Source organism: Dendrobates tinctorius, unplaced genomic scaffold, assembly GCF_039654945.1.
Source record: "Dendrobates tinctorius isolate UK_male_01 unplaced genomic scaffold, ASM3965494v1 ptg000039l, whole genome shotgun sequence".
Classification (NCBI taxonomy): Eukaryota; Metazoa; Chordata; class Amphibia; order Anura; family Dendrobatidae; genus Dendrobates; species Dendrobates tinctorius.
This window is the reverse complement of record NW_027361707.1, coordinates 448,963-465,081: the sequence shown is the minus strand read 5'-3', so window position 1 is coordinate 465,081 and position 16,119 is coordinate 448,963.

Sequence of the window (16,119 nt, the reverse complement as noted above, 5' to 3'; positions counted from 1 at the left end):
TGTACCCTGCGCCCCCTGTTGTCTGACAGAAAGGTCTCTCCCTTCGCCCGCCAACAGTGGTGACAGCCCCGATAGTTCCGGCCTTAAAGGGAACCACACACCGCTGACTCTGTCTCGACTCATCTTCTTACACCCCCCCCTCTCTTTTCACTCGCCATTCCACAGGCGAGGCATCTTGAGCATAACTAGAGAGTATTTTTACAGGTTTAGCGGTTTGCCACCAAATAAACTGATCCTGATTGTACCGAATGGGAGGCTGTCCAGCCGTTGTTCGCTCAGAGCGACATAGATTGGAAGGAATAGTGGAGTCTTCTCGTGGAGATAACGCCAAATCTGCACCCGCCGTAGCGTTTTCATCTGGGGCCTCGGGACCCTGATCCGCCAACATATCTTCAGATGGTTGTTCGAAACTTTCCTCATCTTCATCCTCCACAGCCACAGGAGGCACATCCTCAGGAACTTTAGGAGCTTCTTCCCTCTGCATAGGATCTTCAGAGTGGCATGGCCGGAGCATATTCCTATGGACCACTCTGGTGGGCGCATTCTCTTCTCCTTCTGGAAAAACCTCACACACAGGTCCTTCCACACTGACCCGATGCTTCACTCTGCTACTCTCCCGCCAATTTTCCAGCTGTCACAGAGATGTTTCTCTCACACCAACACCCGATCACCAACCTGAAGATCTGTCCCCGGAGAGGAAACTTCCCAGAGTGCTCCAGCTCCCGGAGCCGTGTCTGAACCAGACGATGTAAGGTCTGTATATGGTGATGATGATCTCGGATCCAGGTAGACACCCCCGTCCGTGGATAGTCCTCTCCTGGATCCAGTTACAGCTCTGTTACTTCTTTCCCTGTTCAGCCGAACAACAAGGAGTAAGGTGTGTGACCTGTAGTTTGATGAATTCGGTTTCTATAGATCCACACAAGTTCAGAGACGTATTCTGACAACCTAGCTTTCCTATCATCTTCAAGGGTCCTTAGCATCTGAATCAAGGTGCGGTTAAATCGCTCACAGACCCCATTTCCCTGAGGATGATATGGTGTGGTGTGTGATCTGTCGAACTGGTAGATCCGCTGTAATTCATCCATTACTTTGTCTAGGGAACAAGCTCCTTGATCCGAATGGATCCACTGTGGGCATCCATACACCTGAATGAAGTGTTTACAGATAGCATACACAGCGGTTTCATCCGTCTGATCTCGGGTGGGTGTCACCACTGCAAATTTCGTGAAATGATCTACCATCACTAAGCAGTGGTCATAACCTTGATGAGTTGGCCAACTCACAGGCCCGATAGAGTCTACAAGCTTCCAGGACTGCTGCTCTCAGCCGTGAGCCACTGGAACATTTTCTCAAGAGTCTACAAGCTTCCAGGACTGCTGCTATCAGCCGTGAGCCACTGGAACATTTTCTCAAGACCGAAGTGAGCCCTTTTTTCATGAGCTTCAGTGGCCAGAGTAGACAGCACTGTGTCTGGTATCACCACCTGCCAGGAAACCCCCAGTTTTCCCTGAAGTTGAACCTTCCGAAATAACAGTCCATTTCTCATCTGGAGGCGCTCCCACTGCCAATGCTTCTTGAGTCACAGCACGCCGCTGTTCCGGGCTAGGCAGCTTCTCCAATGTTACCCAGTGTCTGAACAGAGCGAGTTCACGATCTTCCTGTTGCAATTGAACCCACTCATCCCTAGATCTTTCCAATACTCCTTCATGACGAGAGGTCTGTATTTGGTCCAGCGTGGCCGCCACCTTCCCAGTGGTCCTTTGGAATTGGGGAACATCTTCTCCCTCTAGCAATTCATCTCTACTCTTTCCCGGTGGTGCATGTCTTGCTCTACAGAGGGCATCAGCGCGCGTCTTCTCTGCCCCGTCCTATAGGCGATTCGGTACCGGAACTTTGCCATCTGGGCCACCCAGCGTTGTTCCAAGGCCCCTAGCTTGGCGTTCTCCAGATGCGCTAATGGGTTCTTATAGGTACGTACTAGCACCTCCGAGCCAGACAGGTATTCGGCAAAGCTCTTCGTCATAGCCCACACCAACGCCAGCAACTCCAGCTTGAAGGAGCTGTAATTGTCAGACTTGCGTTCAGAATCATGAAGGGACCGACTAGCATAAATGATCACACTTTCTCTTCCGTCCTGCACCTGCGACAACACAGCCCCAAGTGTGTGCAAGCTGCCATCAGTGTGGAGACTGAACAGTATAGAGAAGTCTGCATAAGCCAGTACCGGTGCTTCGGTCAGCGCTTTTTTTTAGCTCACAGAACGCCTTTTCCTGCCTCTCCTCCCAGCGGATGGATCGACCCTTGGCATTCGTTGGTACCCCCTTCAGGAGTTCAAGTAACAGTTGCACCACCCGAACAAAACTCTTCACGAAGCGACGGTAGTATCCTGTCAATCCCAGGAACACACGTACATCCTTCACGTTCTACGGGGTAGGCCAGTCTCTGATCACCGCAATCTTTTCCTGTGATGGTTTCACTCCCTCGGTAAAAACGATATGACCCAGGTACTTGATCTGAGTGCAGAACAAGTGACATTTTTGGGGTTTCACTTTCAGCCCATACTTCTGTAAATGGCTCAGCACTTGCTCTAGTCCCCGTAGATGGTCTTCAAATGAGGCAGTGTACACAATGATGTCATCCAGGTAGATGAGGGTGGCTTCAAAGTTCAAGTCGCCTAGACACCTCTCCATCAGCCATTGGAACATACCGGGGGCATTGGCCAGGCCGAACAGCATCCTGTTGAATTCAAAGAGGCCCATGCGGAGTACAAAGGCCGTCTTTGCCTGATTCTTTTCCGACATGGGCACTTGCCAGTAGCCACTGGCGAGATCCAGCGTCGAGAAGAACTTGGCCTTCCCCAACGCAGACAGAGACTCCTCAATCCGGGGCAGAGGGTATGAATCACGTACAGTACAGGCGATAAGTTTACGGTAGTCCACACAGAACCTCAGGGTCCCGTCCTTCTTCCGCACCAGCACAATAGGGGCCGCCCAGGGACTCTGGCTCTCCCTAATGAAACCCGCTTGCAGCATTTGACCGAACATTTCTCTCACTTCTTGATATAACTGGGGGGGAATCTGCCAGTAGCGCTCTCGAATGGGTGCTGTATCCCCGTGGGAATTTCGTGAGTAATTGCCGTGGTGCAGCTGAAGTCATCTTCGTGGTTTGAAAAAACAGACTGATATCACCCCAGTAACTCTTCTACTTGATGCACTTGGGTGGACGTGAGTTCGGACAGTTCAGAACGCATCTGTTCTAAGACGCGCCGACCCTCTTGGATGTATTGAGGTTCGGCCGTCGATGAGGTAGTGACTTCCACCGACCATGGGTCTTCCGGATTCATCGCTAGCTGTATGTTCTGGGGTGGTATGACTTCTTCAGACATGCCCACTACCCGAGCTATTTCACCTCTGCGTGGGACGACAATCTCCTGATCTGTGAGGTTCACGCAGCGTGCCAGCACCATTCCCTCTCATACCATGGCCAGCGTCCGAGCCACCAAGAATCCTGCAGGCAGCTGTTGTACTCCCAGTGGTTCCAATTGAACCTCCACCCCCTTCAATGGGGCATGTGCTCCGACGGGTAGGGTTAGCACAGTCTGTCCTGGTGGTAGGGTGAGTTGAGGGGATGCCAGCACCATCACTTTTCCTAGTGTTTCCCCTTGACTGGAGACTTCCTGCACCTGGGCTATACGAATGAACAGTTGAAACACCCGCCGCTGGGGTGTGTGTGAACTCCACTGATTTAAAGACAAGCGAGATGGCTCATCACTCAGCAGCTTGCCAAACTCTTTCAGGATATTCATCCCCAATGTAACAATGTGACCGTGGCCAGCCTCTCCCTGGGTCAATACAATACCCTTCCAACCAGGATCCTTCCCACACAGGGAGACCTGCATCCATACCACCCCTGCGACCGGGATAGGCAGGTGATTCGCCGCTGTAAACTTTATCACTCGGGCCTGAGGGTCTCTGGGAAGTGTCGGTGAAAATACGCTTCTGGCATCGTGGTCACTTGCGACCCGGTATCCACCAGGCAATGCATGGCCCGACCATCGAATTCAGCCCATATCAGTGGATATGTAGACACAAGACTCGTGGGACTTTCACTACTCCTTCCTTTCCATTCTGGCTTCAGTTGACATCCCCCAAGCTCGGAGCCCTCTAGTTTAACGGGTGGCGTGGACGGGGCCTGGGCCGTCAAGGACAATCCCTAGTGATAGGTCCTATTTCTCCGCAGTTATAACATGCAAAAGACCTCAGCTGACAGACCCTTCGACCCTCGTTACGGGCATTTGCTTTGCCTTGACTTCTTGCTGTACACTGGCCGGTCTCAACTTTCTCTTTCATTTGGGCCATTTCCCCTTGAATATTCACCAGTTCTCTTTGCTTCTCTTCAACCCATTGGGGTTCAACTGCTGACTGTACTGCTGCTTCACCACTCTGGACCTTCCCTACCGGGACTGTCACCCCCTGCTCCTGTTCACGTGAGTGGGCCTCTCTCCCTATGTCAGCAAAAGTAATACGAGTCTACCCGCACCCAATCTCTCAGGGTCTGTTTGGTCAGGGCGTCCCGCAGGCCAGTCACCAACAAGTCACGCAGCATGACATCTGTCAGCCCTACTCCCATCTCATCTTTTCTGACAATGGCGGTGTGTAATTCTCGTAGGGCATTCATATATTGTGTAACCGTCTCTCCCTCGTTTTGCATATGGCTAAACAGGCGAGTCCTAAGTTCCCCTATGTCATTGGGGTCCCCATGAGTCGCCTCTAAGAACTGGAGTACTTTAGCAAACGTGTCTCGGTCCCGGGGGGGTACGCAGCATCACAGAGTCTTCAACCTCTTCATCTAAAGCCATAATGGCCACCTCAGCCTCGAGTGCGTGGGTCATCGGGTGCATTCTCATCATACCCCTCTCACGTTCCATTCAACTCTACAACATAGTATTAGACCCCGTAAACTTCAGCAAGTTACTCAGCATGGCCCCCAGAGAGATACTGGTTCTGGGCCCAGTAACCTGTTCTGCTGTCTGCACGCTACCAGACTGCATCATGACGACTACACCAAAATGTAAGGAATAAACAGTTTGTGGGATGCAGTGAGTAACTGGAGACAGAGAAGGGGTGAACAAGGATTTACTGAACAGGCAATAACAAGTAGTACTCCACACAGGGAGGAAAAGACAATCAGAAAAAGAATATACAAAAGAAGATAACTTATCAGTTGCAGTTCTGGCAGGGGAAAGGCTGGAAAATCTCCCGACGGCGTCTCAACTGATGTACAAAGTCTCTGGCTCTGCTACGGAGATAAGAGTAGCACTGCCGCCCGACAGTGCTGATGGATTCAATTCTGCTTGACTTGGGTGCGCCAGAACGTGGAAACAGTCCTTTATGTGAGCACGTGTACAGGCCGCAACAGCCCGCGGTCTTTCGGAATAGTCTCTAAGCAGTTTGTCCTGTATTTCAGGTAAAACAGGGGTATCCAACAGTGTGGGAACAGACGGTAAATTAATAGTGTCACAAGAAGTCTTAAGGTCAGCACACTGAGGTATGGGAAAAGTGGAGTTGTCAGCGCAAGCAGCGGAGAGGGAGTCAATGTCTCCCATCGCCTTCCCGCCAAGTCTGACCCATTCCCGCGCTCAGGTCTCCTTACATACCCCGCGCCCCCTGCTGTCTGACAGAAAGGTCTCTTCCTTTCAGAGGAAACTGTCCCCGCCAACAGTGGTGACAGCCCCGATAGTTCCGGTCTTAAAGGGCACCGCACACCGCTGACTCTGTCTCGACTCATCTTTTTACAGGTCCGTCAGGGACTTTGCCAGGCTACTACAGTGGGGAATGAACCTTCTGTAGTACCCGGCGGTGCCCAGGAAGGGTATCATTTGATTCTTGGTCCTGGAAGTGGGCCAGGGCACGATAGCCTCACTTTCTTGGGCTCTGCTTTCAGAGCCCCCCTGCCTATCTGGTACCCCAGGTAGTGGACCTCGCTCAGGCCCAGCTGGCACTTTTTCAGCTTAATGGTGAAGCCTGTTTGACAGATTTGCCCCAGCACCTGCATTAGAGGCTGTAGATGATCTTTCGAGGTAGAACTGAAGATGGTGATGTTGTACAGGTACCAATCTGCATACCCTTCAAGTCGCTTGAGCAGCTTGTTTACCATCAGCTGAAAAGTATATAGTCCAAATGGGGTGATAAAAGCAGAGCGTTCCCAGGTTTCAGGGGATAGGGAAATTTGCCAAAATCCCTGGCTCAGATCCATGATTGTCAGGTTCTTGGCCCTGGTCAACTGATGGTATGGGGATCAGGACCCACACCTTTTGACCTACCAGGTAGGTCCTCTCACAAGCATTGTGGTTGTACCATCGCTACTGGTTGGCCTGGGCTTGCTCAATATTATCGTGCAGCAGCTGTGTCAAGGTCTACATCTTGTCTTGGAAGCGCACGACATACTTGATGACTGACACTCCAGGGGTGGTAATCTTTCCCAAGCCTCTTTCACCAGAGCCTGGGGCCCCAGCACACATGACCCATATGGGAGCTCAATGATAGGGAACCCCATTGAAGCCTGCACTAGATAAATAATGGATGTTGGCTGTACCACTCCCAGTCATGCCTGTGGAAGTCGACCAACATCTTAAGCATCTGCTTCAGTGTGCCATTGAACCATTCACACAGGCCATTTTTGGTACGGGTTGGTCACCAAATGTTTAACCTGTATATGCTCACAGAGGGACTCCATCAGCTGCGACCTGAATTGGATTTTCCAGTTGGTGAGTATTTCCTAGAGAAAACCCACTTGGGAAAAAATCTCCAGCAAGGCGATGACCACCTTGTTGGCTGGAATGGACGAGAAGGCAACCACTCAAGATACCAGGTGGCATAGTCTATTACCGTCAGTACAAAGCATTTCCTAAAACTGCGGATCCAACCAAATCCACAGCCACCCTTCTGATAGGCTCTTCAATAATGTCACCAGTGGGGCTTTGAGGGGGCCCCACTTTGCCCACCCTTGGACAGGTGTCAAATGAACGTCAGTATGCAGCCACATCAGCCCCTATCTTTGACCAGTAGAAATGCTGGGCTAGACTAGCCTTTGTCTTAGTGACCCATAGATATCTGGCGCCATCTGACTCTCATGTGCAATCCGCAACAACTCCACCTTTAATGGATGGGGTACCACTAACCTTCGATCCCTAGGCCACGCTGTACCATCACCTGGTACTGCCATTCTTGGTCCCAGACCAACTGTTCAAGGGAGGCGGAGCAGACTGCTCCTAGTGACCTTTCAGGCTGTCATCAGATTACAACGCCACTTGAAACCTCTGACTGGATGTCCCCAGAATAGATGAGACCACCACGTCTTCTGTAAGTTCCCAGGGACCAGTTTCCTGGCCTCTGTCTGACCTCGTAGCCAATTGGTTGGAATGGCAGAAGTCGTTGGACCTCTGAGGGACCCTTGGTGCCAAGGTGATCCCACTGAGCATGACAGCAAACATGGCCGCTGCAACCTCGGGTAGTGTTTGTTTCCCTTCGGCTTTTGACCAAGTAGCTGGTCCAGACTGACTAACCCTTCCCTGTGACATCCTGGTTGTTGAGGAACCTTGCGATGGGGCCCTTACCTGGGAGCCCTACTTCTACTAGGATAGCCCTGCCCTCAATTGCATGCTTCCATCAGCACCATGTTTATCCCCTCTGTGAAAACTAGTGATGAATGAGCACTAAAATTCTCTAGTGCTTGGTACTTAAAAAGAGCAGGTTGGACACTCGGACGAGCTTGACTCAAGTACCTAGTATAATGGAAGTCAATGGGAAATTTCACCATTTTTCTGGAAGGAGGGCTGGGGAGGCAGGAAACTCTCTGGAGTGGATGGAAACGGTGCTGAAATGAAATAGGAACGGCATGGGGAAGACGCCTGGGCGCATTTCTAACTCCCAGGTTGGTGCTGAGAACAATGTTGTCAGAGTATTACTCCACTTTTATTGATTGACAATAAAACATACAAAACCAAAAATAAAATGGATTTTACAGGAAAAAAATGTTAGGAAACATTCTTTTCTGTAAAATGATTTGTATATACAGTAAAGCAAAATTAGAAAGAGAAAAAGAAAACACCTCCTCCACCCCTTAACTGCTGGGCCATCTCTCACCATATTTCCACGCTGCCTATGACTACAGTAGATGGCATGGTAGAGGAGAAATAAAGCTACATCCACCAGTAGTAACTGGTAAATATAATTTTAATATTGTACTACCTTATCTGAGCATGTGGGGTGTGTGACATGGTCAGACACATCCTGTTTCATTTGTGAAGGAGGAACTCAAAAACTCACAAAGCCTATGTAGAAAATGAAATGACTGCCAAAAATTTGAAGGACGAGGGACTCCTATACACCCTGTATTAGACATAAAAGAGGGCCTTATACACAATCTGTCAAAATTGTCAGGCAGTGGGACTCCTAGACTGGTAAAGCCTATGCATTAAGTGCAAGTACTGAAAAACATTTACCTCGAGGGTTTTATATGTATAATTAAGAGAATTGTAGAGGTAGGCATCATACACATCCTGCAAAAATTCTGAAGGAAAATGAAGGAAGGCATCTTACACACCCTGGAAAAATTAGGAGCGAGGGTCACATGACGACCCTCTAAAAATTATGAATGAAGGCCACTGTGGAGTGAGGGCCATATGATGACCCTGTTTATATGGTGGAGGAGGAAGACAAGAAAAAGAAGAAACCATGATCTGTATACCCTTTTTAGGGGGAGAAGGGGTACATGGAAATACACCAGAAAAAAATGAAATTTGAATTGGCTTTTTATTCCACTGCTGTCATGCGATGGGGCTGAGTATTCTGTTCTCACGGCCTCGCCTTGCATATTTTAAATTAGATATATTATACACCTGCAAACTTTCCCATATTAAAGGGGAAAAGAAAATACATTTTTTTCTTCAAGTGCCTCCTTATTGTGCATCTTGAAACAGCCATACCGCTAGTTTTCTAAGAGTCCAGTATTTCAGCTGATGTTATTTCTGGATTTTTCTTTGCATCCCGAACAATTTTCCAGGCATTTGTCACAGGTCACAGGTGAGGTCCGGATATTACCTTTAGTAGCCATTCTAACCCATTTGTGTCAACGTCTGTGCAGGTTATCAGGCCAAAATCACCAGGGTATGTAAACTTTTTATCGGGGTCATTTTTATGTTTTGCGTTGTCATTATGATTTAAGAGAAAACACAGTATTTAACAATAAATGGCTTCACCCAACCACTAACCATGAGTGGAGAAAAAGTTTTGGCGTTATCATTCATATTCTCTGAGAAAAGGCAAAAAAAGCAAAAATTCTGCCGAGGTATGTAAACTTTTGAGCACAGCTGTAATTTGCACCTCTGTTGTTGATGTCGTCATTGTGATTACTCCTCCTCCTCCACCATATAAACAGGGTCATCATGTGGCCCTCACTCCACATTTTTAGAGGGTCATCATGCGACCATCACTCTTAATTTTTCCATGGTGTGTATGATGCCCTCTTTCATAATTTTTACAGGATGTGTATGATGCCTACCTCTACAATTCTCTTAATTATACATATATAACCCTCGGGGGTAAATATTTTTCAGCACTTGCACTTAGTTCATAGGCTTTACCAGTCTAGGAGTGCCATTACATGACAATTTTGACAGAATGTGTATGAGGCCCTCCTATATGTCTAGTACAGGGTGTATCGGAGTGTCCCTCCTCCTTCAAATTTTTCGCAGTCATTTCATTTTCTGCATAGGCTTTCAGAGTTCCTCCTTCAGAAATTAAACAGGATGTGTCTGACCATGTCACACACCCCACATGCCAAGATAAGGAACTACAATATTAAAATTACTTTTACCGGTCACTACTGGTGGGTGTAGTTTTATTTCCCCCTCTAACAAATAATCAACTGTAGTCATAGGCAACGTGGAAATACGGTGAGAGATGGCCCAGCAGTTAAGGGGTGGAGGAGGTGTTTTTTCAGGAGGCAGGGGTAGACTGTCAAAGTCTGGGTTAATTTGATGACACCAGCACAGTGCCAAGGGCATTATGACCAGGAGGGAAAAGTGACAAGGAGGGAAAAGTTTTAAAAGATGGTCAAGCAATACCTCGCATAGCAACCCAGCGTACTCCCTAATTCCTCTATTGAGTCTCAAAGCTGGACACCTGGCATGAGCTGTCGCTCCTTACTAAAAATGCCCAATCATCAAGGCATGTACGCTGGGGGGGTGTCTTGAAATTGACCCAAACCTTTGACAGTGTACCCCTGCCTCTGCTGTGTGCCTCCCTCGTCTCTCCTCCTAGCTTGGCCCAGAAAGCTGGCCCCCTGCCATCTCCTGATGAAGTACTGAGACGAAACATGTGTAGGGCGGCGGGGATGCTTGTATAAGCTAAATTCTATGGAAGTAATGCTCTCATGCTGTAATCTATTTGGCTAAATGGTGGTGGATGTTTTACCCCATTTACTATTGCCTTGGTTGATTTACATGATGTGATTAGCACTTAACTACGCTCTATTTGCACTAATTAGCGTCCCCCAATATTTACTGTCCAGTACTTTGCTTGTTTGCTTCTAATCTGTTTTCAAATATGTCATATTAAATAAAAATTATATTTTTAATGGGTATATACTCTGTGGTTATCTATCTAACCATTTTTGTGCTTAATGTTAATCTACATGAGTTTAAACTACCCAAGATTTATCTCAAGTGGGTGTTTCGTATCGCTAGCATTATCTGTTGGGAATTTTTTCAACATATTTTCCACAATGGCCTTCTGGTATAGTACCATTTTAGAAGACCTCTCCGCCTCAGGAAGAAGAGATGTAATGTTCTTCTTGGGTAGAAGGGTGAACAATCAGTACTCTTTTTCGTCCAAGATGACTGTAATATGTGCTGTCACGGGGTCCTTCCACACCATCACAGTGCCAACATTTCCCTGTCTCCACCATTATAACTAAACTCCATCTCCTCCTCCATCTTTTCTTCCTCATTACCCTCCTCAACCCGTCCACATAGGACAGATGAGATGGAAGGTTGTGTGGGTATTAGGCCTCTTTCACACTTCAGTCTTTTGACGTCAGTCGAAATCCGCCCTTTTTTGAAAAAAACAGATCCGTCTTTTTTTTTGGAATCCATTTTTTTCTCATGGACTTGCATTAGCGGCAGATTGCGACGGGTTGTCGTCCGTTGCATCCGTTTTTTGACGGATCTGTCGGAATTTCAGTGTCCGCCATCTGGAGTAGACGGACTTTGTAACATTTTTTGTCTGCGTTGAAAAGACAGATTGCGATGGATCAATGGAAGCCTATGGGTGGTGGATCAGTTACAATTCTTCAAATGAAGGAATCCAGCAACGGATTCCCCTTTTTTAAACTGAGCATGCCCGGAAGAATTTTCATTAATTTAATTTAACCCCAAAATCTCTCTCTCTCTCTCTCTCTCTCTCTCTCTTTCTCTCTCTCTCTCCTTTCCAGAGTTCTGTTCCTTTAAATTTCATACACTGGCTGCTGAGACGGATCCGTCCAAAAAACGGATCCGGTGCATAAGTTTTTTGCAAATCTGCAACGGATCCGTTTTTTCACACTTTGACGATTTGGAACTGACGTCAAAAGACTGAAGTGTGAAAGAGGCCTATAGTCTCTTTTGTGCTATCAGCCAGTTCCTGTTTCTCCACCTCCTCCTCAGCTTCCCCCTCCTCATTGTTACCCAATCTGCGCTGAGCAGTTGAGATGAGATGAAGCTAGGAGGTATCTCCCTGTCTCATGTCTTCCTCTATCTACACCTGGTCTGCATGCAAAGCTTCATGTTTATTTGTTAGCAGTGACTGTGCAAGGCGGCCAGGGTGGTAGTTGTGGCAATGAGCTGTAGTGTTCACACTCCCTGACGCCTCACAGAGGAAATACACAGTCCCTTCTGTGGTGTGTGTGATGTGTGCAGCAGAATACTCACTTCAGTTGCTGGAGTCCCCTCAGTCTCTGTCACTCCGGCTTCACAAAGTGTTTTAGAGTCACAAGTCTTTTCAAACAACACAACTTTACTGGGCAGCAGTATTGTCAACACAAAGGCAGCACACTGCAGACACAGAGTCATCTTCCTATCTGTCCCTGCCATCCTGACAGGCTCTATCTTCTCCATCAGCTTTCCTTTCCCGGCAAGCTCAACTATCTCTTTGGACAGTCCATGTCCCACTTGTATCACTTTTACAATCTGTGTACCACCTGTATCCTTGGACAATCTGTATCCCAGCTTCATCCTTGAACAATCCGTGTTCCATCGGAACTTTGGACAGTCCATGTCCCATCTGTGCATCTCCTGTCACCAGCTCCCTGTCAGCCCCTTGTCTGGTTCCAGAACCCGGATCCTGCTTGGTGATGGTCCTATCCAGCTGGTGCCCTTTGACACTGTTCTCTAGCCTGGGGCCCCTTACTGTGACAATATCTTTATCCCCACAGCCTGCAGTACTCTGCTTCACTACTGCACACACGACCTGCCCTTGGGCAGGCAGCCCAGGCTTCTGCTCTCATGAGGAAGTATCCTGATTATATGTCTCTGCTCTGTGCTGCCTCTCCCATTAACTTACCCCCTGTACTGCCTATCTCCTATTCTATTCTATGCTGTTCTCTATCACTAATGTACCCCCCTCTATTATATCCCACTATTGTCCTATACTATCTAAGTTTCTATTCTAGCCCTAATCCTATAGACAGTACATTCACATTATATGAACCTTAATAAACAGTGAGGTAGCACAGGTGAACGTGCGAATTGCGTCTAGGAAAGAGGAGGCTCGTGAGGTTCCCTGCCACCTCCTTACAACTTTTCAAGTAGGCACAGAAGCAGGATTGTTGCACTGATGATGCCGTCATTTCAGTTAAACATCTTTGTGGAGTTCTCAAAGTCTTGGAGAACCGCACAAATGTCAGACATCCATGTCCACTCTTCAGTTGTAATGTGCAGAGGCTTACCAGAATACCGATGGGCGTGTTGGAGCTTGTATTCCACAACTGGCCTCTGCTGCTCACAAAGCCTTGCCAGCATGTGCAGTATGGAGTTTCAGCAAGTGGTGATGTCACACACCAGTCAGTGGGCTGGCACTTGCATGTGCTGCTGCAGCACTGTCAGACTGGCAGTAAATGGGCGCTCATGCGGCATACCTTGACCAGAGGCTCTGGCAACTCTTAGGTTTTCAGAAACAGTTGAACTACCAAGTTGAGTACTTGGATCAATCATGGTACATGTGCAAGCTTGCCAAGCTAAACAGCCAACACTAAGTTATGCTCATTATCACACACACCATGCCTGGTTGGAGGTTGATCGTTGAGAGCTACAGATCTGTCTAGTCTATTTTTCATTTCAATGACTCTGCCACAGTGTGCAGTTTGTCGCATAGAGAAATTAGCTTCAGCAGAGCCTGTTGCATCGTCTCTGAGGCAGAGCTGCAGAGCTTCCAGCTTCTGACTTATGTGAACAACATGCTCTGAGATAGCACAACGGATATTGATGATGAGGAGGAGCCAGAGAGTGTGCAGGAACTGGTGTAGGAGGTGCAGGACCAATAATCCTCAGCGTCGGAGGCACATGTGCTGTGCTAGGGTGGGACTTGGCCCCCACCTCCACAATTTGCACCCAGTGTGCCATCAGTGAATTGTAGCATCCCTGGCCAGAATCGCTGGTCCACGTGTTTGTCATTAAGTGGGTGATCCCAGTAACAGCATTGGTAAGGGCACGGATCATATTCCTGGACATGTGCTGGTACAAGGCGGGGATGCCACAACGGGAGAAATAGTGGTGGATGAGGACCAACTACTGAGTGACCAAATTTGTACACCTGTAACAGGATAATTTTGTTTTTTTACTTTAAACCAGCGAAAATTTACACAAACCAAGTTTTACAGTATGTATGTCAACAGTCAATTTTTGAGCAAAAAATTTCTACTCCTGTGTCTCCTCCCATTCAGTTTCATCCCATTGCTTCTAGTCTTTCCTTGTGCAAATGAGAATAAAGTTGATCCTTCTACAATGTGACAGCCCTTTAGATATTTGTAGACAGCTATTAAGTCTCCTCTCAGTCTTCTCTTTTGCAAACTAAACATTCCCAAATCCTGCAACCTTTCCTCATAAGACAGGGTTTGCAGACCGGTCACCATTCTGGTCGCTCTTTTCTGAACTTGCTCCAGCTTGTTGATGTCTTTTTTAAAATGTGGTGCCCAAAACTGGACACAATATTCCAGATGAGGTCTGACCAAAGAGGAGTAGAGGGAAATAGTGATTTCACGTGATCTAGACTGTATGCTTCTGTTAATACATCCTAGAATTGCATTTGCCTTTTTTTCTGCTGCATCACACTGTTGACTCATATTCAGTCTGTGATCTATAAGTATACCCAAGTCTTTTTCACATGTGCTGTTGCTTAGCCCTATTCCTCCCATTTTGTATATGCTTTTTTCATTTTTATTGCCCAGATGTAGTACTTTGCATTTTTCCCTGTTAAAAACCATTCTGTTAGTTGCTGCCCACTTCTCCAGTTTATTTATATCTTTTTGAATCTTCTCTCTCTCTCTCGAGTGATGGACAGGGGCCGGACAAAGTTAGCTCCGCATAGCAGGCTGAGCACTGCATAGTAAAGGCTCAGCAAAAACACCGGACTCCATCTTTAATAGATCAACCCAGGTTAGTTTTCAGTCACTGGGTACAGGGTTCCAGACACAGAGGGACTTCAAGAACAGAACAGAGAGGACACAGTTCAGACAGGGTCAGGTACAGAAACAGATGCAGGATCAAGGGTTCAGGCCTGGATATGCAGCCTCCAGGGAAGGCAGAAAAACGAAACACAAACAGAAACAGATCTTGGTACTCAGCCCCAGAGCAGGTGGAAAAACAGGCATCAGCTCCCATAGAACTGCACGCAGACCGAACAGGATCTGAACACCAATCACAGAAGGCAAAACTCAGAAACGTAATGCGAAGCTCTGGCAATGCCTCACAAGGCAGGGGAACTTTATATAGGAGCTGTTCCTCAGCGATAGGCTGGGGACAGCAATTCAAGCACACACCCATTCCTCATAAATGCAGGGGAGGTGTGGCTGCACACACCCTAAGCACAGCCAGAAACAAATCAGCAAAGCCAAGGACACCTGGCAGCGGCTGAATGCCTGGACACACGTTGTAAGTCATGCACAACTGCAGAGGACCTTCCAACCTGCGGGTAGCTTCCACAGCTGCAGCCAGGGACCGCACATGCGGGTGATCATGCATTGCAGCGGAGACACTCACGCATGTACTGCTGCGCAGCGGAGCCTGGAACTGAGCAGCATCCATACAGGTAACTGACAACAGCATTCCAGCTCATTTTGGGGAAGGGAGCGAAGGGTTAAAACAGAGATATACAAAGTAAGGCTGGTTAAACAAAGTACAAACTCAGCGGCGTTACACACAAAGTGCAAAGCTAGGAAAAAAATGATAAGGAGTCTAATATATGACAGAAATATATATATATTTTTTTGAGTGTTATAAACAATGAAAATGTAACAGAAAGCACCTAATGCTATATGGATGACTAATTGTGTCCAGTCAAATTTTTGAAAATTTTTTGGGAGTCTTATATACCATCGAAATGTCACAGAAAGCGCCAAATATGATATAGATGACTATCTAAATCCAGACACATTTTTCAATGCTTTTTTGTAGCCTTATATACCACTGAAATGTAACAGAAAGCACCCAATAGTCTATGAATCATTAATTGAATCCAGACAAATTTGTCAATGCTTTTTTGTAGTCTTAAATACAATACAACCGAGATGTCACAGAAAGCACCAAATACTATGTGGATGACTAACTGAATCCAACCAAATTTTTCAACTCTTTTTTGTAATCTTATATACCATTGACATGTCACAGAAAGCACCTAAAACTGTATGGATGACTAATTGAATCCATAAAAAAAATTCAACTTTTTTTTTAGTCTTATATACTACCGAAATGTACCACAGAGCTTATAATATTATGTGGATGAGTAATTAAATACAGAAAAATGTTTCAATGCTTGTTTGAAGGGTTATATACTATAATATGTAGCAGAAAGCAACTAATAGTCT